Genomic DNA, 26,356 nt, shown 5'->3' with positions numbered 1-26,356 from the left:
GATATCCCAAAGTAACACATTACTAGTCATGTTCCTTCAAAGGTCAAAGGTTCAAGTTTCTCATTTATAAACTCTAATCAACAAATAATACCTACCATGCTACACTTATTAATATGTGGAAACAGAAGTGCCTGGTATGAGTCATCAGCGAGAAGATGTTTTAGTTATTAATTTTAGTAAGAACTGAGCGCCTGTGGCCATAATCCCACAAAAATAAAATTTCCCAGATATAGAACAGCTTACCTATGTTGGGAAAATAATTGTTAGATGTGTTGCATAGATGAAAACAGATTGGCTATTTAGTTTTGTTTCTTTCTTTCTCTCTTTCTCTCCTTTTTTTCAACCTTTTGTGTGTGTGTGTGTGTGTGTGTGTGTGTGTTGGGGGGTGGGTTATGAATGTCATATCTTAGGATCCCTCAGTGAATGAACTATTAGAAAGAAGGTTTGTAGTCTGAAAACCTCATAAAGCGTATTTTTAGAAATGGTATTTCCTTGAGTTTTGTTCCAGGAAAATATGCTAACACACGGCATGGAGCATACAGGGCCGAGGGAAAGGAGCCTGCCAAAAAGCCACAGCAATAAATAGAACGGGGCTTTGCAGACAGAGTGTGAGAGGAGAACCCTTCCCATCTGGGATCCAGCCCATGGAAGGTACAAGATTTTGGCAAAGTCACCTTTTCGTGGCCACCTTTAATTAATTGTCTTATTTATTTGTTCAGCAACCATTTAAATCACAGCCTGCTATGAGTCAGGTTCTACGCATGCCTTCCAAGACCTCAGCAGAATGAAGCTCTGTTAGGCAAATTTTTGGGGTAAAAAAGTGCAAGTGCAGTAAAATAAAAGGTTAACAGCACGTGTGTCTCGTCACCTCCTATTCGTATAAAAATGCAGCGTTGGCACCTCCAGTCTGTAGTTGAAGCAACAACATGTTCTCATTAAGGACGAGGAGCCCGAGAACTTTCTGTGGGCACTGCCTTACTTGTCTAAGACTAGCAGGAGTGAAAACAGGTAAATTGTATTAGCCATGGAATTTATACACATTACCAGATTTTGAGTAGATATTTTCCATGCAAATAAAGTGTCTCAGCATAGATCCATTTCTTGCAAATTCAGCTCCAGGTGTTGAGAGCTCTGTTTCTCTTATAACTGTAGTCCTCTCTCTCTCTCTCTCCCTCTCTCTCTCTCTCTCTCTCTCTCTCTCTCTCTCTCTGTCTGTACATGCGTGCGCATGTGGAAATTTCCAAATAAATAGAAACAGTCTTGTGAGAATTGTCTGGAAATTTTTAATTTTTCACCTCTGCTACTTACTTATTCTAGCATCCCTCCTATTTTCACAAAAATAACAGAAAACTATGTGTCTTTTTCATAAAAACAAACATGGTTTCTTGTGTTGATTTAGAAAAGGAACTCCCTGCCTTAACTCCAGCCACAAGGACCACGTGCTATATAAGGAGAAGAAATTAAATTGTAGAAACACTGGCTGTGTGCCAAATCCTGGGATGACAGGGAAGAGAAAGTCAGTGGGCAATTACCCTTTATCTTCTCCTTCCTTATCTCTCGGGCACGAGGAGCCCAAATATAGGAACTCTATCACCCCTTTCTCCCTGTTCATCAATGTCTTATTATTCTCCTAGACTAAAATCTTAGTTCGCAGAGGAAATAAAAGGCTATATGTAAATGAAAACAATCACTCACTTCCCGGGCCAGACCTGCTAGATGCCTAAAGTCTTAAAGCACCTCTTTAATGTAACTGTACTTCACTGTTAAAAGAGGTGCATTCGGAGACCTGTAGACAAATGGGGTTTACAGTTGACTTTAGGTAAATTCACTTTAGGATAAATTAACATAATCTCCTTAGGCTGGCCTAAGTCCAAACTTCCATAGCTCTTCTCAGAGTGGATCATCTTAGAGTCAAAATATTGAAGGGGAATTAAAGAGTCCTGAGGAGGATACGGTGTTTGGTACTGTAGGGTAGATTTCCATCAGCCATAAACTTGTATTACAGCAGCTACCCAAAAGAATGCCCCTGCCTTCAACCAGGAGCCTCCCCTGATTCCTAAAACATGCTTGCCTGAGCTCACCACGTCAGCAGGCTTCCCGGTAGTGATTTTTCTCTTCCCAAGCAACCTTGAGACTCATGGGCCCTAAGCATTTATCTCTGTGTTGCAAGTACGAAGAGCACACGTGACGCTAATGATTCCCCTAAGTTCCTAACACCAGCAGTGTTTTCTGCTTTAGATCTGGTCATCTAATTTTGTCTGTGCAGCACCTTTGGTGAGGGTGCATTATCTTTGAATTTTGCGGAGCCATTTCTATACAAGACGAGCCAAATTCAGGTTTCAACTTACTCAAAATGAAGATGATGATATTTGCATCTGCATAGAGACCCGCTCTTCGACTTTCTATTCTTCTCATGGCCACCTCAGATTGGGATGGCTATTTTCTCAAGTCTTGACTGAAGAAACTCATAACTCAACATCAAAGCTACTTGGTAGTAATTGCAACTTAGGAAAATTTACCTGGGCCATGAAATGAAGTGGCATACAAATAGCGGGACCACAGCAGGGAGGTTACGAGTCCTGTTTCCTTTGTTCTGCGACTTGATCCCCAGCTTAGACTGGGAAGGTGTTCTCAATGCTGCACCACTGTGGAGCTACTGATGAGGGCGAGAGATTTAGCCTTCTGTCCCAGCCACTGGTGGGCTGCCCATATTCAGACGCACAGTTCCTACACTCACGCACATAGGAGCAGCACTGATTAGACTTTCTGAGTGGTTTTTGTTTTAAAGCAAAATGGAAGGAGGGGTTAGAGTTGTGAATGGGAGGGAGATTGGAGAGGTCAGGAGAGGGAAATGAAGGATGGATCTGACTGTATTTCACTGTATACATGTAGGAGATTATCAAATAATAAATGAAGAATAGATAAATATCAGTCACTCTACTCCAGTTCCTGAGAGAGAATGGGCAGGAACTCAGGGCCGCCTGCAAGGAAAGGAGGTAATTGGTGCTGAGCGGCAGTGCAAGTGGATGAACACACAGTGTGGCTGTTTATCTGGTTTTCTAAAGTGATCAGAAAGAATCTACAACCGGTTGAGAACACATCACATTTATGAAAAAGCATCATGAACACGAGCCCAATGACGCCGGCGTTGGTAAACATGATCAACTTGTTTGTAGTAGAGCAGCACTAACCATCTTACCCTATGGATATCGGCGCTGCCATAGAAAAGCCCCACTTAAAGCCAGGAGGCAAGGCTGGAAAGGACCTTTTCCCTGCTGATGGCACGCATTCACACCAGGCTAAGCAGCGCAGTGACAGGCAGCAGGGCAGCAATACGGAGTGCATGTCAAAGTCTCTGACAGAAACTCTATTTTCTGAGGACTTATGCTCCGCTACAAAAGTCTAGTGAAAACTAAACTTGGCATAAATCTTAGCTTAGCAGAATTCCATCTAGTACAACAAAAATAAAGATTGGGGGTGGGGGGGATAGAAGCCCCTGGAACTTGACTTTCAGGAATGACCAGTACACTGCTGAGGGAGAGTGTTCACTAAGGTAGTCCTGAATTGTTCCTGAAAGTTGGTAAGATCATTGACACTTGATTGGCAGTATACAAAAAGGAGTCGATAATTTAAACATCAGTAACTGAGACAGGAAAGGCTGTCCATTCTAGAAATAATTGCTTCTATTCTTGAAATAATTGCTTCTATTCTTGAAATTTGTGTTTGTGCATGTGCATATGTTGTGCACAAATGTGTGTGCACATATGTATGTGTATGTGTGTGTGTCTGTGCCTGCATGCATGTGTGTGTGTGGGGGGGGGGTGCACACACAGACTGTCTATAGTTTTCCTTGGTTTCCTTTTGCCCTATCATTTGAGTTAGGGCCTGTCACTGAGTTAGCTCATAGAACTCACCCATTTAGCTAAGTTGTCTGTCTGACCAGGTTGTTCCAAGGACTGGCCTATCTCTGCCTCTCTAGCTCTTGGGTTAAAGGGTTTAAAGTCATGCACTTCCTTGCCTTTAACCTACAGGCTGGGATCAAAATGCAGATCCTCCTGCTTATGCCCAAGAACTTTACCAGGGAAACCTCTCAGCTCTAACTTCTCAGCTTTTTTGTTTGTTTGTTTTTTCTTGAGACAGGGTTTCTCTGTATAGCCCTGGCTGTCCTGGAACTCACTCTGTAGACCAGGCTGGCCTCGAACTCAGAAATTCACCTGCCTCTGCCTCCCAAATGCTGGGATTAAAGGCATGCGCCACCACACCCAGCCCCTCAGTTTTTTAAAATTGTCAGATTATTTTTCTTTTGTTTTGTTTTGAGAGATTGGCTCAACACACATTTTTGTATAAAAATATAATCGACTCCCAAAATGTTGTACTTTCTTAAGGATGGCAAAACAAAACAGGATTTGGAAATAGCCTGTTCTTAAGGTAAGTGCCTCACAGTGAATGTGGAGGACACTTCCTCAGAGCCTCAGAAGAACCTAGGGACTCTACACCTTAATTGATCTCTTGGAAATTGATGCCCTCAGTAAAGTCAAGTAATTTACTTAATAGACTTGTTTTGGCATCAAAAGGCTTTAAATTCAACCTAAGTGTTGAAGTTTTCTGTTCTAATAGATAAAAGATATTTAATAAGAATTCTGAAATACCATTAGGCCAAATCATCTCATATCATCTAAAAATCCTTATTAATCAATTTACTAATTTGATCAGTTAACCAAGATTTATCATATGCTAGGAAAAAAAATTCATCATCATTAAACAATGCCCAAACCCACTGATATTTATCACCCGAGAAAAGGAATTTAAAAGATATAGTGTTTTATTTTGTAGTTTTAGCTAGGGTGTCACTACGTTTCTCTGACTGGCCTGGGACATATAGACCTGCCTGCTCTCTACCTCAAAGAGTAAGAGCCCTCAGCTGCCTCCTGGATGCTTGGTGGACAGTGCTACTGCATCAAGTTTAATTTAATTTAATTTAATTTTTGGTAAATGTTACATCATGCTCCCAGGTCCCACCCATCTTCCTGTCCTCTTGTACAGCCCTCCTCCCTTGCAACTTCCCTCCCGAAAGGTAAAACAAAAAACAAAAAACAAAAAAAACAAGAAATAAGAAACAAACCAACCCTCATTGTGGAATCTGCAGTGCTCCACAGTATACCCTTCTGTCCACACATATTTTGCTTGCCAATGTTGATTGCAATAACTCATTGGTCTGGTTTGAAGCCTTTCTCTGGCTTTGGCTACATTACAAATACTGAATCGTCACTGGGACTGTCTCAGATATCCAGATATTGTTGCCCTGTGTCATGGAGCCCCTTCATGTGCTCCAGCAGTTCATCAGTGGGGTAGATGTCAGGGTGGGCCTGGGAGGTAGCAGGGTTAATTCCGCTCTTATGTCCCAGGGCAGGCTCATCTGTGCCTTTGCTACGAGGGCCAGCTCTACAGTGTTGCTGAGGCAAGGTGTGGGAACTGCTCTCCCCAATGCTATGGCCAGTGAAGGACAGGGACAGCTCCCCTGCTCTCATAACCTCAGGGTCAACTCTCCTGCCTGAAGCAGGCTTGTGAGGAATAAAGTGGCAGGGAAGGCATCTCTCCCTCACCCATGGCACTGCAGCACAGGGTAGACAAGTGACAGGGCCAGCTTCCCTGTGCTCATGCCCTTGGGGTGGCTCACTTGCAACTCCAGCAACCAGGGCCAGTTCTACTGTGCTGCCTAGGCGATGAGCAAGCTGCCCTCCCAAGTACTGCAGCTGAAGAGGGGCAGGGTCAGCTCTCCTGTTCTCATGCTCTAGGGAGGCAGGTGAAGCCAGTTCTGCATGGCTCTCACACATCAACATGGCCCTGAGGGGCAGCCCAGTCCAGCAACAAGCCCCTGGCCATTGGTGGTAATAGGTCCCTGCTGCTGCAGGGTCACAGGCCAGGACTTCACCATGGTCTTAGGTGGCATCACTGGCTACTCAAATCAGGGTGTTCTTCGCTACCCTCCAGTTTCCAGTTCTGCTTCTCTTCACTGTGCCCACATCCCTCTGCTTCTCTTTCTCTTCCATTTCTTCACCACTTACTTCCTCCTCTTAGTGGCACCCAGGATCTCTGGTTGTCTAGGGTCATCTCATGAATGCTTTCAGGAGTGCTATCTCCCACGAGTGCAGTGTGACACCAGGTAGAGGTCATCTTGGGCTTGCTCTCCACTCTAGCAGTGTGACACCTGGTGGAGGTTGTCTAGGGCATGGTCTGCCCACCCAGGACTGTGCAACAGGGACTTGTGGTAATCTCAAGCTAGCTTTCTGTCCTGTCTAGCATAACCCTGTGGTGCCATACTGGTGATTGTCTCAGGCTTGTTCCCTGTCTAAACTTTATTTTTAATTATGTATATGGCTGTATGTCTATGTATGGTAAGTGAGCTTAACCACAGTTGTCCTGAGGCCAGAAGAGGGTGATGGATGCCCTGATGTACGAGGGTGCCAGGAACTGAACTCGGGTCGTCTGTAAGATCAGCATGTGCTCTTCCCAGCTAAGCCACCACTATAGTCCTCACCTGAGACTTTTTGATAGCTCTCATGTTGTGAAGGAACCAGACACACTAAAACGTTTACAATGAGATCGGTCTGAAATATTTAACAAGGTACTGAAGTTTTTATGAATCATGTGCATTCTTTTCTAATGTTATGAAATCCAAGGACGAAAAAGAAAAAAAAAATTCTTGGTCTAATGGAAAAGGCCTCTTCATGAGCTGACCTCTGAGATAATGGAGTGTGAACAAATGTGCAAATGTACTTCTCTCAAGCATCCTCTGTGGACGCCACCTGAACATTAGATGTGTGAGACTGGAAACTGTCCGCCTTCTTCTGCTCTGCCTGGTTTGCCTGTGTCCTTGTCCTGCCGTTGCTGGCACTGCTCGCCTTCTGATACAATTAGACTTGATTGAGGTGGAGCTGATAAGCCGCCTTCAGAACTACTCATAAAAATGAGAATCAACAAAAGAGGAGACTTGTGCATTTTGTACAAATAGCAAATGAAAACAGAAGCTTTGTGGATAGGAAAGAAATAAAATGTTTTCTGTGGCAGGACGTAAAGAACAGGGATTTCCCGGTTGCTGATTCTCTGACTGTGGCATAAGGCTGATTCCCATCAAAAGCTCATTTGTACATTGACTGTCAAGAAGAGACAGGGACAGGCAGGTGACCATCCACAAAATACAAAAGGATGATAAGTACTGTTCTGTGAAATTGGAAAAATGGCAATGAAAACTGACTAATAATGGAGATAATGTTTTAAAATAGTGTTTGGAAGAAAACAAGTTGCCAAAGGATATTTAGCAGGATTCTATCTATGTAAACTGAAAAACAGTATCATGTGATACACAGACACACACATCTTTAGTGACAAACACATATCTGTAAGAAGCACGTAAGTGGAAGAATGGCAGTTTTCTTTTTTACTTTCAAAATCAGAGCTGTGACGTCAGCACTGTAAAGTATGGGGGTGGAGACATAGGCTTTATGCCTTTCCTCAGGCTTAAGCTACTTCATGATAACACTCAATATGCTTTGTGAAATGTTTTGGAGAAAAGTGTAGCAAAGCAGATGATTAGACAAAGACTTTCCTGTTAAGCCTGTGTGGTGGTTTCAATGCGTTTGGCCCTGGGAATGGCACTATTAGGAGATATGGCAATGTTGAAGTAGGTGTGGCCTTGTTGGATGGAGTGTGTCACTGTGGAGGTGGGCTTTGAGGCTTAAGTTCCTCACAGTGCAGAAGAGTCCCTTCCTTCCCGGCTGCCTTAGGATCAAGATGCAGAAGCTCAGCTCCTTCTCCAGCTGTAAGCCAGACTCAATTAAATGTTTGCCTTTGTAAGAGTTGCCTTGGTCATGGTGTCTCTTCACAGCAATAAAATTCAGACTGAGTCAGCCTTCTTGTCTTATTTCTGAGCTAAAATAAACAAATCTGATCACTTCCCATCTTCAGAGAGAGGAACAATGCAGAGTCAAGGTGGAGGACAGACTGATGTTAAGACATTGGTGGCCCTTCTGGCAACTGACGGCCATTTTCAGAAGGCAGTGAATTACTGGTACATAACTAGCTTGCATTTCTTTTTTAAAAAGAGTCTTCATAACACACAATCTTCACGTGGGTTACTCTTCCTTCTTTTGGTGTGTGAATGGGAGGCTTCAGGGCCACACTTGATGAATGACACGCTCCTGTTGCTACTATAGGCATACATCTAGGGTTCAGATTTTGGACTACCAGCTTGGACAATTAGAAGTGTTAACTGGCTGTGCAAAGTCACAACTCACTTTTTAAAAACATCCCTTACAAAAAACTTCATTTTTTCCAAAGTTTCCAATAAGTATTTTCTAATATAATTCCCAGGCAGCATTTGTGTGTGTGTGTGTGTTAGGGGTGCCAGGGAAGGAATCTACAAGCATTCTACCATCTTTGAGTCATGTTAAATTCTTAGCATGAAGAACAATGAAGCCCAGCATTCTCAACATCATACTGTAGAATCAGCCTAAGCATTTCAGGGTGAGGTGAGAGCGGCTTGAGATATATTGTGTAGTGTGAGGGAGGGAAATTTATCACAGACACAAGTGGTATTACACAGCACACATTTTTTTTTTCTGAAAATGCAGACTCGATGTGCAAGGATTAGATATACATCCTCAATAAGAAGGCATATTGATCTATAATTTTCAATATTACATCCTTGTATTTTTTTTATTACATGCTATTTTTCAACTAGTGGAGAAACGTGTTTTCATAAAGCTAATATTTATTCTTCAATGTTTATAGAGCTGGTAGTCTATTTCAGGAAATGAGAAACTCCGTGAAGTCAAATATAACTTCGTGCCCTATGTACAAAAGACACCAGGACAAGAGAACAGTGTTTTTTTTTTTTTTGTTGTTGTTGTTGTTTTTTTTTTTTTTTTTTTTTTTTTAACCCACCCAGGAGCTAAGGCGGCAAGCCATAAATAACTAATACACAGTTACACAGTAATGGAAGTTCTTTGCTATTATTTTTCCCTTTTCATAAATGCAGTCTTTTTCAGATGAGGAATCTTATCACACAGGATTTCTCATTTTGTTAGGAAGCAAGGACTATATCTGCTAGTCGTCTTGGGCTCATCTCCATGCTTTCTGTGTCTTCTTGTGGAGGCTGAGATCCTTGAAGGTAATCCTGCTCTGTGAAGTCAAATGCTCCCGCCTAAAGCTGCGCTTCCTTAAACTATGATGTCTTTTCAATAGACGATCAAGTGACCTCTGGATCACAGAAGTCTGTGATTCTTTTTATCTTATTTTATTTTTTTACATTACACTGAAAAACAACAGTAGGTAACAATAGTTGACTTCTCTCTGGAGAGGTCTTACACCACATCATGGCTCTTAAATAGATGAAGCTTTACCAAAGCTTTGAGGGTGGATGAATTCATGAAGGTCGACGGTTCCTGGTCCTTTGTTTTTAATTGAAAACTTTGCTCCAGCTCTTGGCAGAATCAGGAGGAATTGAACTGGTCAAGTAATTTCTCCACACCGAGAGAGCAAGACGTATGAGGAAGAGAGAGGAGGGTGGAGCTAGCAGTGAGGCAAGGTAAATCTGGAGAGGTTCAGTCAGAACCCAGGGCCCTGCCAGCTCCCCACAACCGAGCTTCTGGTTTCTGAGGAAGCCTGTGGCCTGGAAGGGAAGGAGCGGAAACTAAGGTTTCATGCCGAAGAAAAGAACCCTTTCTTTTGTAAACTTTCCTCAGATTTCAGGCATTGGTTTTTGTTTCCCACCTTTTCAATCTTGGTAACTGACCAATTACCACTGCGGTATCCGTACGACCGCTGCTGAGGTCCAGGCTCAGCTCTTTCCCAGTGATGGCCTTTCCCATTATTTTCCTCAACTAAACTCTAATACAATCTTCCCCTTAACTATGTTCTCGAATCAAACGAACATGATCTCCTTTAAATACCAAAGAAAAGACGCCAGTCTTACAATAATCATACCCAGGGGCAGAAGTTGTGCTTCTAGATGGCTGGGGAACCAGAAGGTTTAAGCAGTTTGATAAGGAAGGAAAGGTTCCAGGTCTACCAGTATTCAGTTCAGCAACTGAGAGGAAGGCAGATAGCAGCAGACCTCCTCGTGCTGGGAGGGAAGTGTGGATCTATCACAGCGGCTGAAATTATGAGGCGGTGTTGGCATTCGGTTCGTGAAATCCAGGGATTTGCAAAAAGTCTAAAGTGCATAGTTCGTTCAATCTTATGCCACAAAGAATGGCCCCACACAGAGGGGTGGCTGAGAAACACCACTAGATATCATTCAATGCCCCCTCCATTTCTGTATGCTCATAAAGTTAAGTGAAAGGCAGGATCTTAACAGACTCAAAACAGGTACAATAAGTACATGAAGATAAGCCAAAAAATGAAACTATACAATTTCAGGATAAAGTTTTATACAAATAACATACTATAGACCTATCTCCCCCAAAGAAGAAAAGAATGATTAGAAAAATAATGTTATAATGGTAGAGGAACTTTGTCTCTAGAAGAATAAATTTATTAGTATCCCATGACTCTGGGATATGTATAATTTTTTTGAGAAGGGTTCAAATAAATAAAGCCAGAGGAGAGGGAATTACAAATTCTGTGATACATCAGAAATGAAAAAATATTGTTGGACTAAAATTAACAACAGGACAACAAGCATTTAGACAGCCCGAGAAGAGCAGGTAAGACTACCGTGTGCCAATATTTAATCTGAAAGAAAGAGAAAGCCTGCACAGAGCTGTGCCTGCCTCCAAAATTAGCTAAGATAACAAACTGATACCGTCCAACAAAGAAAGGCTTTGGATAGCTTTACTGGAAAAACTCTATCAAATAGTTAAGAAAAACAACACTAATCGTTTTCAAATTCTTTAAGATGTTACCAAGGGGGATTACTGTAAAACCTCTTACAAAACGTGGAGCAACCCTGCTGGTGAAGCCGGACTACGACCACTTTATGAAAAGAAAACTATTGGCCAGTGTCTCTGATGAGCAGATATGAAAGAAATCCTTATCCAAAATTCAAAAGCACAGAAACAAGATTCTAGCCCAAAACAAGTGGGACCTCTGCAAGGGTGATTCAATATCCAAAAGCCATTCCACAAGCTAAACTGTGTTAACAATTAAAAGGTATAAAAACCACACTATTATCTCACCAGATATAGAAGGACATGTGTCAAAACGTAATGCCTATCCACGATTTAAAAACAAAAAGCTCAGCACTTTAGATACAGAAAGAAATTACATCACCATAGTAAGAGTCATGAATAAAACACCCACCCGTCCAGGCACCATACGTCATTATGAAAACCTAAAAATTTCCCTTTAAAATTAGTAACAAGGCAAACGTGCCATTTTTGGCACATTTCTATCTGCTTGCATTAAAATCCCTAGTTAATATAAATTGGCCAGTAAGAGAAATTAAAAGCATCATTATCAGGAAGGAAGACGTAAAATCACCTGTTTGGGAATGATATCATCTTTATAAAGAGCTCTGAGAATCTTATAGAGAACCATCAGAACTAATAAAGCCAACCGTGTCAGGAGAGAAAACGAACATCGAAATTGTTTGTTTGTTTCACCATAATAACAACTAACAGTCGAAAAGGAAATTACAAGAACAATCTCATTTACAATAAAACATAAAAATAGTTACAAACAGGTGGTTTAGCTAAATTGACACAGTGTCAAGCTGCCTTCTAAATATTCATGTTTATACCTATAGACAATTGCTACTCTCCGCCTTGAAGGGAGACCTCTTGCCTTTCCAGAGGATGGTAGAAAATGTGTAAACTCATGGCTGTTCAAGATACCGGGAACAATGTGGCAGCCCAGCCCTACACTAGACACTTGTTCTATACCCACTGAGTCCTGGGGAACATTTTAGAAGGTGGAATGAGAAAAATGGAAGAGTCAGGAGACCAGAAGGCTGCAAATGTCTTTATATGGTCTAGAGACAACCATGCAAGCACAGAGCATCTCTGGTGCCTTCAACCCTGGGTCTGCATGAGAATGGTCATGTTTACAGTCAGGCATCAATGGACCTGGGACTCAGGGGATGTCTCTCTCTCTCACTGCTAAACTGTTTGTGGCTGAGAGATTGAGAAAGCAAAGGGAATCGTTTTCAAGTGTCCATTCAGCAATGAACTGATCAGGCTCCAGCCAACATTTCCAATTCAATGGTCACGCAGATTGCCTCAGTTAAACTAAATGATACACAAAACACAACCAAACGTCGTGAACCTGGGAGAGAGACTGGTAATGATGAAGGGAGGTTTGAGAGCGTAGGGGCAGAGAGTAATCAGGATATACCAGATACATGCACGAAACTGTGGAACAACAAAATTAATCAATACATATATAAAATTAGAAAATACTTAGGAACAAATTTAACCAAGCAGACAAAGTATAAGAATACTGAGAACTACCAAACACTCGAGAAAAACCCCAAGGGAACAACATATACAAACAAATGAAAATCCTCATGTTTATAGATTAACAGCTTTAATTTTGCCCTAATGTCTATTCTAACCAAAGCGATTCACAAAAATATCAATGCAATCTTTTCAAAACCCCAGTGGAATTTTCTACAGAAATAGGAAAAACAATCCTGAAATTCATATGAAACACCAAAGAATAATAATAGCCAAGTCACCTTGAGAAGCAAGAACTGCATTTCTGATCCTATAATAGTCTTCTTCACATGAAGAGAGACAACAAAGCCATGGCAACTGAAAGAAGATGGTGTGATCCAGACAGACAAAGAGGAAAAAAGAACAGAGAATCACCTATGGACCCATGTATATGCAATCAAATGGTCTCTGATGGGTTGAGTTCTGTTGGCTACAAAATAAGGGAAGGGCAGTCTCTATCATCATGTGTTAGAAACCCTGGATAGTCTTTTATCTTTAAGTATATACTAAAACCAACCCTTGACTAATGCGAAAACTTTAACCTGAGGTCATCTCCTGAAAAACTCTAGAATAGTATGCATGAGCATGCATGTGCAGACAGCCCCACAACATTGTCCCTAGCTATATATATATATATTTTTAAACACATGATACCAAAAATAGAGGAAAGACAAAAGCAAAATGGACTTGGGATTCCATCAAAGTAAAACTCCTCTGTGTAGGGGTGGAAGCCATGGGCAGAGTGAAGGGTCCACACATTCCATGAGAAGGCACCTGCTTACCATCCATCCATCTAGGGGTTAATTTTTGACCCCCTATAAGAACCCTGGGCACTTAAGATCTAAAAGTAAATGATCCATAGCCAAAATATGAAAGAGCTAGAACAGTTGTCCCCCGGGCAGATATGTAATATGTCTAAGTTATCAGGCAATCAGGCCAAAACAACAGAAATCTGTCACCTCACACCTATCAAAAGGGATGTCATTAAAAGAGCAAAAAGAACAGGTGTTGCTAAGTCATGCAGATACTGTACTGCTCTAACTCGAGTTCAGATGTTAAGAACCACCGAGGAAAACAGCACAGGAACCTTTCCCAAAAATTATCAGTTGAGCTACCATAGGATCCTCCTTCTAACTCTGTGTCCGAAGAATTGAGAAAAGAGCTTTGTAGAGACATTTTCATAGGTTAGTTACTGCTCATCATAACATTATTCATAATAATAAGCATCTAGACACACAAACTATCAACAGAAACATTAGAGAGGCAGGGCTGGTGAGGCGTCTTAGTGGGTAACGCTTGGTGGGTTGAGTCTGAGTCTTAGAGCTAGATAAAGGTGGAAGAAAAGAACCGGCTCTACAGAGTTGTCTCCAATGTCCAGACTCATGAAATGATGTACAACCCCCACGCCCATTATGGACACATGTGCACATACTATAATAATCAATACATTTTATTTACAGTGTGACATATGCCCAGAAACTAATATTATTCTGCTTACAAAGGAAGAAATTTTGCTAAGGGAAACAAGCTGGTCACAGAAGGACAAGTGACCACAGTTTGGTTCACAGCAGGACCTGAAAAGATCAGACTGATGAATGATTGAATTGCCGTTGAGGCTGGAGCTATGTGTACATATGCAGAGTTGCTCTTTAGTGGGTACAGAATTTAAGTTAAGATGACAAACTGCTGTAATTCTCAAAGAACATATTCATGATATACATAAAGTTATCCATGCACTGAAAATTGTACTTCACATTTTCTGCATCTTTTAAAATCACAGGCTCATAAAAGGAAACCACATCTTTGGGCATGGAGGCCTAAAAGCAGACAGGTGAAGGAGAACCTGGCTTGTGGATGAGGGGAGGTGCACTCAGGTGACCTCTGAGCGCACTCATGTCCGCCCAAGTGTGTCTGTTTCTGTGGATACAATCATTGAGGTCTGGCAAGCTACCAGATCACAGGCTGGACTGGAGTGGGAAATGGGGGTAGAACTTCCCATCAACCCCAGCTCCTTAATAAATACCCACAGCCATGCTCTGCAACTCAAACTAATGGAGATGCCCAACAATGGATGACGAGATGGGAAACTGGAGTTTAGCCCAGGATTGCAGTAAAATTTGCTTGGATTTCTCAATAGAAACCAAAGAAATAAACAAGTAAAACACAGTAAAGGCCTATTAGGGAGAAGACATTTGTCACCTTAGACAGAATAAAAGTCCCACCAAATACAATAAATGCCTCTGGGGAAAAAAAGATGTGTTATGCTAGGAACTAGTGTGCGGCTCCTTGGTTGTTCTTCATTTAGTTTCTGTCCACTCCGTGTTTTGGGCCTCTGCTGCTTCATCCAGCTATGAAAGATGCATGAACTGAATCTAGTGTTTTCCAACAGTGTCCTCAAAATAAAAGTATTTTATTTGGTGCTATCTGAGAGGCATACATATTTCCAGATGAGAGCTGTGCCCGGCTAGCAATCTTGCACTTGATTGGGCAAAAGTATTGCTAGCTTTTCAAAAGTGCTAACACACACACACACACATGCACACGCGCATGCACACGCACATGCATGCATACACACTCCTTTACTCAAGCATTCCTTATCATTCAAGAAACATAAGGTGAGTACCTCCTGGTAGAACAGAATGAAGACACTTGGTCCACTGAGATCCCACATTTAAACATGCCCCGGTGATGACACTAGTTAATACTGACTAATGTAGTTTTGATTTCTGATATTTCAAAGTGCATTTTTATCCGTGAATACTAGCTGATTAAAATTACTTAGCAAACTCTGGTATATGGTCATACCTAGTATAATCTACTGGAATCTACTCAGGTAAGAGTTTGTAAACCGGGCTGGTGAGATGGCTCAGCGGGTAAGAGCACTGATGGCTTTTCCGAAGGTCCTGAGTTCAAATCCCAGCAACCACATGGTGACAACCACCTGTAATCCCGTAATAAGATCTGGCACATCTGAAGACAGCTACAGTGTACTTACATATAATAATAAATCTTTAAAAAAAGAGTTTGTAAACCTAGAAATAACATTGGTTACAGTCGATGTGGAGCCTGCGTTATCTCTAACATCTTCACAGCATCACATAGGACACGTGATGATGAGAATGACATGAGATGTACCACAGCACACTTCCCTTTATTCATGTCTATTGCCCAGTCAAATGAAAGGCTCACAACTCATGCATTATCTATTTGCAGGGCTGCTTTAAAAATGTATTACCAGTGTTTTTTTTTTTTTTAAAGAAAAATCCCTTGAAATTAACAATTTCTTTTGTAATAAAAATGGAAATAAATAACACAAACCTTCAAACAGCCTGTGGAGAAGAAGACGGATATCTGTCCTTTCGGGTCTTGATTGAAACAATGTATGCAGAGAAGTGTTTTATGGAAGCTGTTCAAAGGAAGTCCCACGGAAGACAGGATGGCTCCAACATGCCAAATGCTTCTGGAAGCAAAGAAAGGCACACTGTTAGGGAACGCTTCCAGGACCAACTGCCAGTCCCAGTTTCCACGCTCTGAAAGTACATTCAGTATGCTTTTATTAATTTCTATTGATTTTGTACCCAAATCATTTAATTCATAAGCGGTGACTTGAGACACGGAGCTTTCAACATTTTATTTAGAAACTGCAAACAGCAGAGAATATTTGATAATTTTACTTCTCCATTTTCCCCCTCAACTCACAGGGCTCAGACTGAAGAGCCCTGGGCAGGCTGTGAGCATCTGGGAAGAGCCTACTCCCCCCATGTCTATAGGCATGGGTCTGGGCAGGGCCTTCATATGGAGGGGAGGTTTGGGGGACATCCACCCTACCCCAAGGAGGAGAAAAGCAGACAAGCGGATGGCTGAGCTCAGGGCTAAGTCCTGTTTCTACTGAAACCCAAGGGCTTTGGCTCACATCTCAGTTCGTAGCCTATGAGATTTAGAAAACTATTTCATAAACACAACCGATGAGAGGCACATGACCTCCCAAGATACCAAGTCCAAATATTACTAAATTAATTATGGAGTTGTGTTTCCTAATTTGCTTTAGGTTTATATCAAATATTGTCTCATTCTGTTAGGGCCTGGAAGAAGCAGACAACCAGGCTCAGGCAATGCTGGCTTTCCCTTCCAGCTCTGTCTCCTAAAGCAAACAAAAAGAATTCCTTGGAAACCAAGTAGCTCCCTGGCGTGACAGTGTGGTTTGTGTGCTCTGCTATGCCAATAATGTCAGTGCAGGCTTCTTGCTTCCGCAGGTCTCATGATCTGACGCATGGCTTACTTCTTAGGACACAGATGGGGATGGAGCCTACATCCTCAGAGGCTGCCTGAGTGTGCTAGGGAAGAGGCTACCACCATCTGAGTGACTCAAGAGGACTAAGTAAGGTTTGACAGGGCTCTAGATTTCTATTTTCCTCTTCAGTTAGCAACATGGTTCTGGAACCCTCACAGTTTGCTCCCCACCAGCTGTCCTCCCCCCCCCACACACACACTTAAGTGTGTCTCAGGACTCATTGTGCAAGTCTACAATGTCATGTCCTTTTGTCTGAGTCTCGGGACTTTAATCCCATTTGCACCACACTTGGGAGGTGCCCTAGAAAGGCTAGACAAGGAGAGAGCCAGGATCGCCCGCCTCACAGAACTTTTAAAAGTTTTGTATTTTAAATCCGGCAGTGAATCATAAGTCACAAATGGAGGAACAGCAGGAAATGGTTGATAGTGCTTTCAAGGTCTGAAGTTCGAGGCTGTTATGTGGGGAAGAAAGGAGAACAGAGTGAGTTCAACTGTGCAAGAAAGAAGGAAGAAGTTGGCAGCGAGTGGGAGGGAGGGAGCAGAGAATCTAAGTTCTAGAAATACAAAATAAACAGACCACAGTGACTAACCTCCTTTTTCTTTCTTATTACCATTCAAATACATTCTAGCATTCAAATTCAATGGAAAATGCATGGGTCTGCTTACCAACCAACCAATCAAAGAAACAAAAAGACCCCAACATATGAATGAGTCAATTAGTAACTCATAAAATTCAAGAAATATGGAAATTGTAAGACTGTTCTCCACCCATCCCCTGAAAACAAAGCCTCACAGAGGAATACAACTAAGTTGGTACTAATGAGAATGAGATGAGGGGTTCAACTTTCTGGAAAGTTCCAACATGGTCATGGAACTCAAACTGTCTCATCATTTCCCCCCCCACACACACACACAACCTTTTTCTGGAAGGTCATTTGGAACATTAAGCAAGATCATTCCATACACGGAGAGGTGCGAACTCATTGCTGAAGGCTAATGCACACTCATGGCACTGTCAATGGACTGTATAGAGACATCACTGAGGGTGTACCTGCTCCAAAACCTCGGAGGGTTTGAGGTTCTTTCTTTCAGGAATAAAGGGAGCCAAGAAGATTCAGTAAAGAAAGCAGCATTCATGATGAGCCATTAGGAGGTAGGCATGATAAATATCTCAGATGTTACCAGAAAGTCAGGGACTCTACAAGAAAGCTTGTCCGTCAAGTCTGACATTTTCTTTGCCCAAGAGAGGTCAAGAATGGAGCCAGGAGAACATGTATGCCTTGATGCTTAGAGATAAAATATCCTGTGGGGTTCAACTTGGCACTGATCCAAAATGACACTGTGGTTCTCAGAGGAACTTGGCAAGCTCTGGACACGCCATTTTTAAACTTAGACTCAAATTTAAATCATAGGGTTTGTGACTCGGATCTTCAATGTGACCTTTAACAGGTATTGTTCCAGAAAATGTGGTTGTCACTGTGGAGAGAAAGCACGCACCCCTCTACTCTGGGAAGTATAATAAAATGTGCTCTATTTTAACAAGCACAGTGCCTGCGACTCACCAGAAGCAAGGAAGACAAAGACTATTTGCTTTTGTATCATTCATTTAAAAAACGAATTTAAATTCACTAAAAAATTTCATTTGCCTTATCGCACTAATGAATATTCCTATCCCTTCTCTGGACTTGGATTCAAAAGCACCCTAGCAAGAATCTTATCATTTCTAGATTAAAAATACAACTTCGCGGTTGTACTTTGCATAACCCACTCGCAAGGATTCACCTAAGCCATACCACTGTGTCCACACCCCAAGATTGTACTGAACAGAAGAGCAATAGGCAGAGTGGCTTCCGTTCTCTCTCACTATCCCTGCCTCCTAAACCTGAGATACTGGCCAAGGACAGCATTTTAACCATCTTCCTTGCAGATGTGACATCAGTGAGAAGTGGTGACTTTCAGATTTGACTGACTGAGTCTTGAGGACTTTCTTTCTCCATTCTTAATAATGGGGTTAGGGCCCTTACAGGAGCTGCTTCATTCTGTGCTTCATTTCTGCAGTTCCCATGTGAGGACACAACATCCTCTTGGGAGTAAAGGAATCCTTACACAGTACAGATTCCAGTCTGTTTTATTTTGTTATAATATCTCAAATGGAAGAAGAAATGGAGCCATGGATACTTCTCAGCCTATACTTCTCCATCTCTTGCCAGATTAAGAGAGGCCAGAGGTTCTTCTTTCTTTCCATTCTAAGCCATAACATCATTCTTTCTGTATCACCATGTACTCTCAGCAAGTTTTCCTCCTTTGGGTATATATCCACAAATAAAAATGAATGCCTAAATAACTTTTAATGTCATTCTAATTATGTACATTCCACTACTCAAGAATCCATGAGGACTTCCTATTTTCTCAAGGATCTGATCTAAATTCCTTGTTGGAAATATGTGTTCTTTCTTTTTTGTTTTTTGTTTGTTTTTGTTTTTCGAGACAGGGTTTCTCTGTATAGCCCTGGCTGTCCTGGAACTCACTTTGTAGACCAGGCTGGCCTTGAACTCAGAAATCCACCTGCCTCTGCCTCCTGAGTGCTGGGATTAAAGGCCTGCGTCACCACACCCGGCTTGTGTTCTTCTTTCATCTCCAGCCTTAAAGAAGAGTATTCTGAGACAAGTCTTTGGATCTAATAGAAACAGTCTACTAGTTATAGGAGACGGAGCCTTCAAACCTGGAGTTAGCTGACTCAGAGAGGATGGGTCTTCCATAGCTGGGATGGAGGTGGTCCAGAGGACATCACATGTTAACAATCATCTTGCATCTATTCTCCCTGCGGATGTAACTGACCTACCTGGCAGACAGGCCACAGTCCTCCTTAATGGGCTATGTGCAGTCGTCTCTGCAGGGGCACATACTGTACCTAGGAGGGAACTTCTAGTGATTCTTGAGGTGTCTAGAGCACACAGCTACAGATGCGTGTTTGGATTACCCAGTTATAAGGCACTTGGGTTAATAGACATTTTAGAAATGATCTGCTAATGGAATGGATTCCTTCATGTCAAAGGCTGGTAAGAACTGAAATAGTAGGGCAGATGGAGAGAGGCCTGTATTCTCCAGCTGCCATATTACCCACCACTACCTACCCTGTTTCTAAGTGAGGTCATGACCTGGTTCCTATGAATCTACATTTGCAATGTATTGTTCAATCTGCCAATCACCGCCAGCAGCAACGGCACTTGAGAGTCAAATAATTTTTCTCTCAGGCTTACTTTACAGACTATGCTGGAAGGATTACTTAAGGTTCCAAAGTTAGATTCAGGGCTTTTGAATTCTGATTCATAAGCAAGCTTTGATTATCTTTTCTCTTGCCTTTTTCTTGTTAAATATTTAATTAAATGTTTAATGTCAATCCACAAGAAGAGCAAGAAACCTGGTCTTAACTTCGTCATTACTTTCCTGTTTCCAATCAAGACAGTAAACTCACGTCAGACCAGCGGTTCTCAAATGTCCATATGCTGTGACCTTTTAATACAGTCCCTCAGGTTGTGGTAACCCTCAACCATAAAATTATTTTATTGTTACTTCATAACTGTAATTCTGCTACTGTTATGAATCTTCATTAAATATTTGATATACAGAATATCTGATATGCAATCCCTGTGAAAGGACCATTCAACCCCCAAATAAGTTTTGACCCACCAGGTGAGAACCACTCCTCCAGACCATTACATCATGATAACCTTTCCTTCATACACATAATCCCAGGTCCTTCTAGCCCTGTGCCCTTGCCCTAAGCAGGCACGAGTGCATGCTGTTGTTTGTAGTAGGGAATCACCCTTCCCTTTTCCCTCTGTCTGGAAGTTTAAAGTGGGTCACACAAAAAGTCTGGGACTTGCATTTTTTTGTTTGCATAAAGTTATACTTGTATTTACAATTTTGGGTAGCTCACTACCACATTAACCATGGACCATGCCTATGGCTGTCTCAGAATTGGAATAAGAAATTATTAGTTACAATTAGAAACGTGAGAGATGACGTCACTCTTTGCCTGCCCATCTTGGCGTCCATGTTGGGAATGATCTTATGGAGAGGCCCCTTTGGAAAAGAATTGAGGGAAGTTTCTAAGCCAACAGCTAGCTTCCTCAGAAGAGAAGAATATGGATTTGGCAATTGATGACTTGATTAAAGCCTGTAAGAGACTCGAAGCTAGAAGGCTGAGCCAAGCCAGGACCAGATTTCTGTGATAATTATATAGACCACAGTGCTGAGGTATTTGGACACACGTCTTTAGATACTGTAAATGGATTTTGTTTTTCAGATAAAAAAAATAATGTTGTCGTCAATAGATTCTAAATAAGGAATTTGTATTTCATAATGTAAAAATTCTCACAGAGAAAACACCATGAGGTCACATGAAGAAGATGCATTTGCCTCCAGATGCAATCCATAATAGTAAACTCTTCCCTGGATTCCAGCTTGCTGGTCTACCTGGTGAACTTTGAACTTGCCAGTCTCCAAGATCATGTTAGCTAAAGCTTCACAGTAGACCTTTGTCTTTACTTGTATGTATGTGCACATATGTGTACTCAGGTATGTGCTGCTTGTGTGTGTGCACATGCACATGTATGTGTGTGTGTGTGTGTGTGTGTGTGTGTGTGGTGTGTACACACACACCGTTTATGCAATTTTCTGTTTTTCTGGAGGAGGCTTACTGTTTTAGACAAGGTATCCAGTGAGGCAGAAGAGACAGGATCTGTATCCTTCTATATAGACATATGCAGAGTTTGAGAAAGAATTTATTAAGGGAGTGGCTTAGACTAAGAAATAGGTTATATGATCAAGGAAGCCTGAGTGAGGTTCAGTTCATGTTAGAATTCATAGAACCAAGGGATGATATATTTTGCAACACAGGACCAATAGTCAGTGACTCTGGGACCATGGAATGGTTCTGATAGCACATAGATACTGTAAGGAAGAGAACAAGAATTGCTCCTTCCACTGCATTTGTATTCTGTCCAGACCCCTATGCTAGGTGTCTACTCACACTGGACAGACCTTGTCTTCTCAGCCCACTGACTGCAATGCTATGCCTGTCCAGGAATACTTTCACAGACACCTGTGCCAGCCCAATCATTTTCAATTACATGTCAAACAAACTGGGTTTTTCTTTCAATAGAAGAGGGAAATGCTCAATTTCTATTGGAATATCAACTTTTTTTAAAAGCCGGATACCTTCATAACTTATAATGCAACCAAAAATGACCCTCTGAAGCAACTCACAATATTCAAAATTTAGTATATTGACCACAAGCCCATTGAAATTAGTACTCCCACATGCACATACACACACACACACACACACACACACACACACACACACACCATGTTTAACTTGCTGAACTATATCTACTTATTAACTTCTTAATGTGCTAGGTTTCAAACTCTTTTAAAACAGGGAATACATACATCATAGTTGCAAACACATCTATAGTTCTCAGTGTAGTGCCAGGCATGGACTAGGGGCCCCGTGTCTATCTGTTTAGTTAAATTCAAACACTGAGTAAACGATAAGACTTTAGTAGCATTGTCTTCATATAACCTAAAAAAAGGCAATTTTTCAAATTTACTTCATACACAATTTCAAAACTCTTCAGTAAGGGTACAAATAAATGTCAAAAATGTCAGATGGTACAAATGTTACATCTGAATAGCAATGTGGTCGAGATAATAAGATGGCACACTGCAGACTAAAGTGGAAACATTTTTTGCACTTGGAGAACATGATTAATAAAAATTTTAGCATAACAAAGTTGAAAATTTTGTAGAGTGGTCTGAGATAAATTAGAAGTACTTTCCTTTTCTATAAGACAGATTGTGAATAGGATGTGAAGACAATTGTTACATCAATATTGTGAATAAGCAGGAAGAGACTCTTCAGTGAATTAAGAAACAGCAGTAAGAATATATGGGGGGAGGGAGTAAGAGACAGTAAAATCCAGAGAATAAATTTCACCAGCTAGATGCATTGAAAAATGAGAATAAGACATAGTTCAAAAGCATAGCAGTATTTTGAATGGAGGTATGGGGACATGGCTGAGAATTCCCACAAATGTGGGATCAAGATTCTGGGTGAGTCTATATTCCCAGGGAAGGGGAAGCAAGAGTGACTATGCATTGGGTACTGTCTGAAACGTAGTCTCTCTTAAGCTTAGGAGTAATGAAAACCCAAGGGTTGATAAATATTTCTTCAACAAGTCAAGAATCGCAAAGATCACATCGTCAATTTCTTTAGCTGGTATGTAAATAATACCCAGTCAAATATACCATCCTAAGTACAGAGTCCATGAGTCTTCTCAAGTGTATGACCTGAGTGATGTTCATACGGCTGTGATCAAAAGCATCTTCATCACTTCTGATACTCGCTTTCCAGTCAAACAGGAGACTCTGTCTTTGGTCTCCACAGATGGTTTTGTCTGTAGTTGATCCTTAAAAGTGTGCATATGGGCAGAAATGCACGTGCGTACATACATGTGCCTGCATGCGCGCATGCACACACACATGTCCACTGTACTAACTTACCATAATTTCTTTCACCCTCTCTTGTTCATTTCTATTTTTTATTATTGGCATTTATGTTGGTACTGTATTTGGTTGCTAATAGAGAAAGCAGCTATGAACATTCTTATTCAAGTTACGCTATTTTCTCCTTCATTTTTGTGTGCAGTGCCCAAGGAGGTAAACAGAGGGTGTCAGAACTCCTGGGTCTGGAGTCATAGATAGTACACATTTCAATATCGGTGCTGGGAGCTGTATCTCACATGTCTTCAAGAGCAGACAGGATGCTTACTGGCTGATTCATCTCTCCAGTATCGAGGATTTATATTTTTATACAGAACTCATGTGGTTTGAATAAGAATAGCCCCACAGGCTCATGCATTTGAGTGCTTAGTCACCAGTAGAGGGAGCTGTTTGGGAAGGATCAGGAGGTGTGGCCTTAGAGGAGGTGTGTCATTGGGATTGGGCTTTTGAGGTTTGAAAAGCCCATGCCAGGGCCAGTCTCTCTCTTTCTGTCTGTTTCCTGTGGATCAGTATGTAGCTTTCAGTTATTTCTCCAGCACCATGCCTTCCTGCTATGATGATCAAGGGCAGACCTCTGAAACTGTAATCAAACCTCCAAATAAATGCTTTCTTTTATAAGCTGTCTTAGTCATGGTGTCTCTTCACAGCAATAGAACGGTGACTAAAACAAGGATTGTGTGTATTTTCTTTTTCTTTTTTTTCTTTCTAAAAGTCATTTTATTTATTTATTTATTTTAGTGATTTATTATTATTATTATTATTATTGATGTAAGTAACTAGGTTTGAGAATGCTCAGCCATGGAGAAGGTTCATGTTTAAGCTCATAAAGAATTACAAAAAAATTTTTGAAGTGCTATAACCAGTAAGAAAAAAATGCAGTATTAGGATTTCATCATCAACAATATTTAGTGTTCTGGTACTTTTAGTTTTAGTAAAACTAAAGAGGATTTTAATAAATCTTAAAGAGTAAACTCCTACTTGAATTTAGAGTTCTCTTTTGATTAATATCATTACTATATAGTTGTGAAGTATTAGATGTTTACTGAACTTTCTTACAGATGTTTCTGAACTTTATGAAGGACCTGATTAAGTAATTTGCACATTGAAGAAGAAGTTCTCTTTGTGTTTTTAAAAGTTATTTTTGTGTTATTAGGATATTAGGAACCGAACCCAAGGCCTCTCTTACTAATATACCCACAGCCTTGGTTGTTTTGTTTTGTTTTTTTCTTTTTATAATTTTGAGACAAGGTCTCACTAAGTTATCCAGCAGGCCTCTGTAGCTCAGGTAGGTCTTGAACTCATGATGCCCCTGCCTCAGGAGCTTCCAAGCAGCTACGATGATAGATTTGTGCCACCAGGTTTAGCTACTTTGCTTGTTTTTATTGAGACACAAAGGTTCGTTATACATTCTGAGTTTGGTTTCTTTGTCATATATAAATATATCTGTGTGTGTGTCACATATATATGACTAAGTTTCTACTCTGTGTATTACCTATGGACAATGATTTCAATGAGGATATTTGTTAAATTTAATTATTCTTTTTGATATATTGTATCCTAATAAATAATTGCCATCATTCTAAGAAATTCTAATAAGTTTTGAAGGTTTATAGTTTTTAACCTTGATGTAAAGGCTTATTACAAACTTAAAACTATTTTTTGTATGGGGTGAATGGTGAGGTAAGTATTGCCTTCTTTGTTTCAAAATAGTACATGAAGGACAATAACTAACTTTGTTTCTTATGAGCTTTTTCTTAACTCAGGAAACTGTATCTGTTAAAAATCAGTTGCCTATACATGTCTGTCTATTTTCTGATAATCTACTTATTTCTACCTATTCATTTGAAACACCTTCTTTTAGTATCATTTTCCCATCATATATATATACGTATTTCTAAGTCTTTGTATTTTTATATAAAATTCAGTACCAATTTCATTAATTTTCACATAAAATCTGGGTGGGAATTATTTTCAATAATTGCATCCTTTAAGAAATAGTCAACATGTTGAAACAGAGTCTTCATGGTACAATATGATTAATTCTCCATTTATTTGCCTTAAAAATTTCATACATAAAATGATATTCATTTTGTTTTATGGTTTTAAAACACATTATCAAACATACTACATGATATTACTTGTAATTTTACTTTATAATCTTTGATTGTGTACAGTTAGAGTTGGTGTTTTACACTGATCTTGCACCCTGAGGTCTTACTAAGTTCAAGAAAAATTTCCCTGTTTCTTATTCTTTGTGCTTTTTATTTCTTTTCCTTGCCTTATTGCATAGGCCGAGACCTCCAATACAGTGCTGTTTAAACACAGTCAGAACAGTACTTGTCCCTTGTATTTATTTTGAAAGAAGGTATCACTATGCCATTATTATATATTGTTGTTACCGATTTCTTCTAGTAAGACTAAGGAATGTTTCTTTAAGTTTTACTGAGAGTTTTTCATCAGAACTATGTAAACTTGAGAGTATTGTCTTTGATTTTACTTATGCTAATCAGGTGATTTGTGTGTAACCACCCCAATAAAAATTAATATTTATTATTCAATATTTATATTCAAATATAAGTATGCTCATATACTTGGAATAAGTTCAACTGACCATGATGTATTATACTTTTCTTTAAGGTCACTATAGTGATTGGGAGTGACATATATGTGGTGAAGCAACTTTATATCTGTAATCATGAGGAATATTGATGTCTTTGTTTTATCATGTATAAACAGGACTGTGTAACAGAGATGTGATGATCTAAAATATATTGCATTAAATTAATATATGCCTATTAACATCCTAGAAATTTTCCCATTGTATTTCATGTTCCCTTATTCTGTACTCTGAATATATACTTCATTCTAAAATAAAGTCTTAAAAGTACTATTTCTACTTATATCTGAATTTAATGAAAATTAATATTATTTACTTTATAAATACTGTAAGAATCTCATCAGCAGTGCATCCTGTACCCCTGTACGTGAAATCCTTTCTGTAAGAATAATTAATTTCCTTTACTAATTAAACTCAGTTTAAAAATACAGGATTATTCTCATTT

General features: G+C 40.4%; 1 protein-coding gene across 13 annotated transcripts in view; it reads right to left on the bottom strand.

The window, feature by feature from the left end:
• The window catches only part of Enox1 (ecto-NOX disulfide-thiol exchanger 1), a 584,295-nt gene that overhangs the window by 272,669 nt on the left and 285,270 nt on the right, over nt 1-26,356 (bottom strand). For 11 of the 13 annotated variants that reach the window (XM_085828788.1, XM_029469169.2, XM_029469174.2 and 8 more), the window contains one exon: nt 15,753-15,894. The gene's annotated coding sequence lies outside the window, so the exon portion shown is untranslated. The remainder of the gene's footprint in view (nt 1-15,752; nt 15,895-26,356) is intronic. The other 2 variants (XM_085828790.1, XM_085828789.1) reach the window with 1 other exon arrangement.

This window comes from Mus caroli, unplaced genomic scaffold, assembly GCF_978045245.1.
Source record: "Mus caroli unplaced genomic scaffold, Mus_caroli_1 scaffold_12, whole genome shotgun sequence".
Classification (NCBI taxonomy): Eukaryota; Metazoa; Chordata; class Mammalia; order Rodentia; family Muridae; genus Mus; species Mus caroli.
The sequence above is the reverse complement of the archived record's forward strand: the minus strand, read 5'-3'. Positions and strand labels throughout refer to the sequence as shown.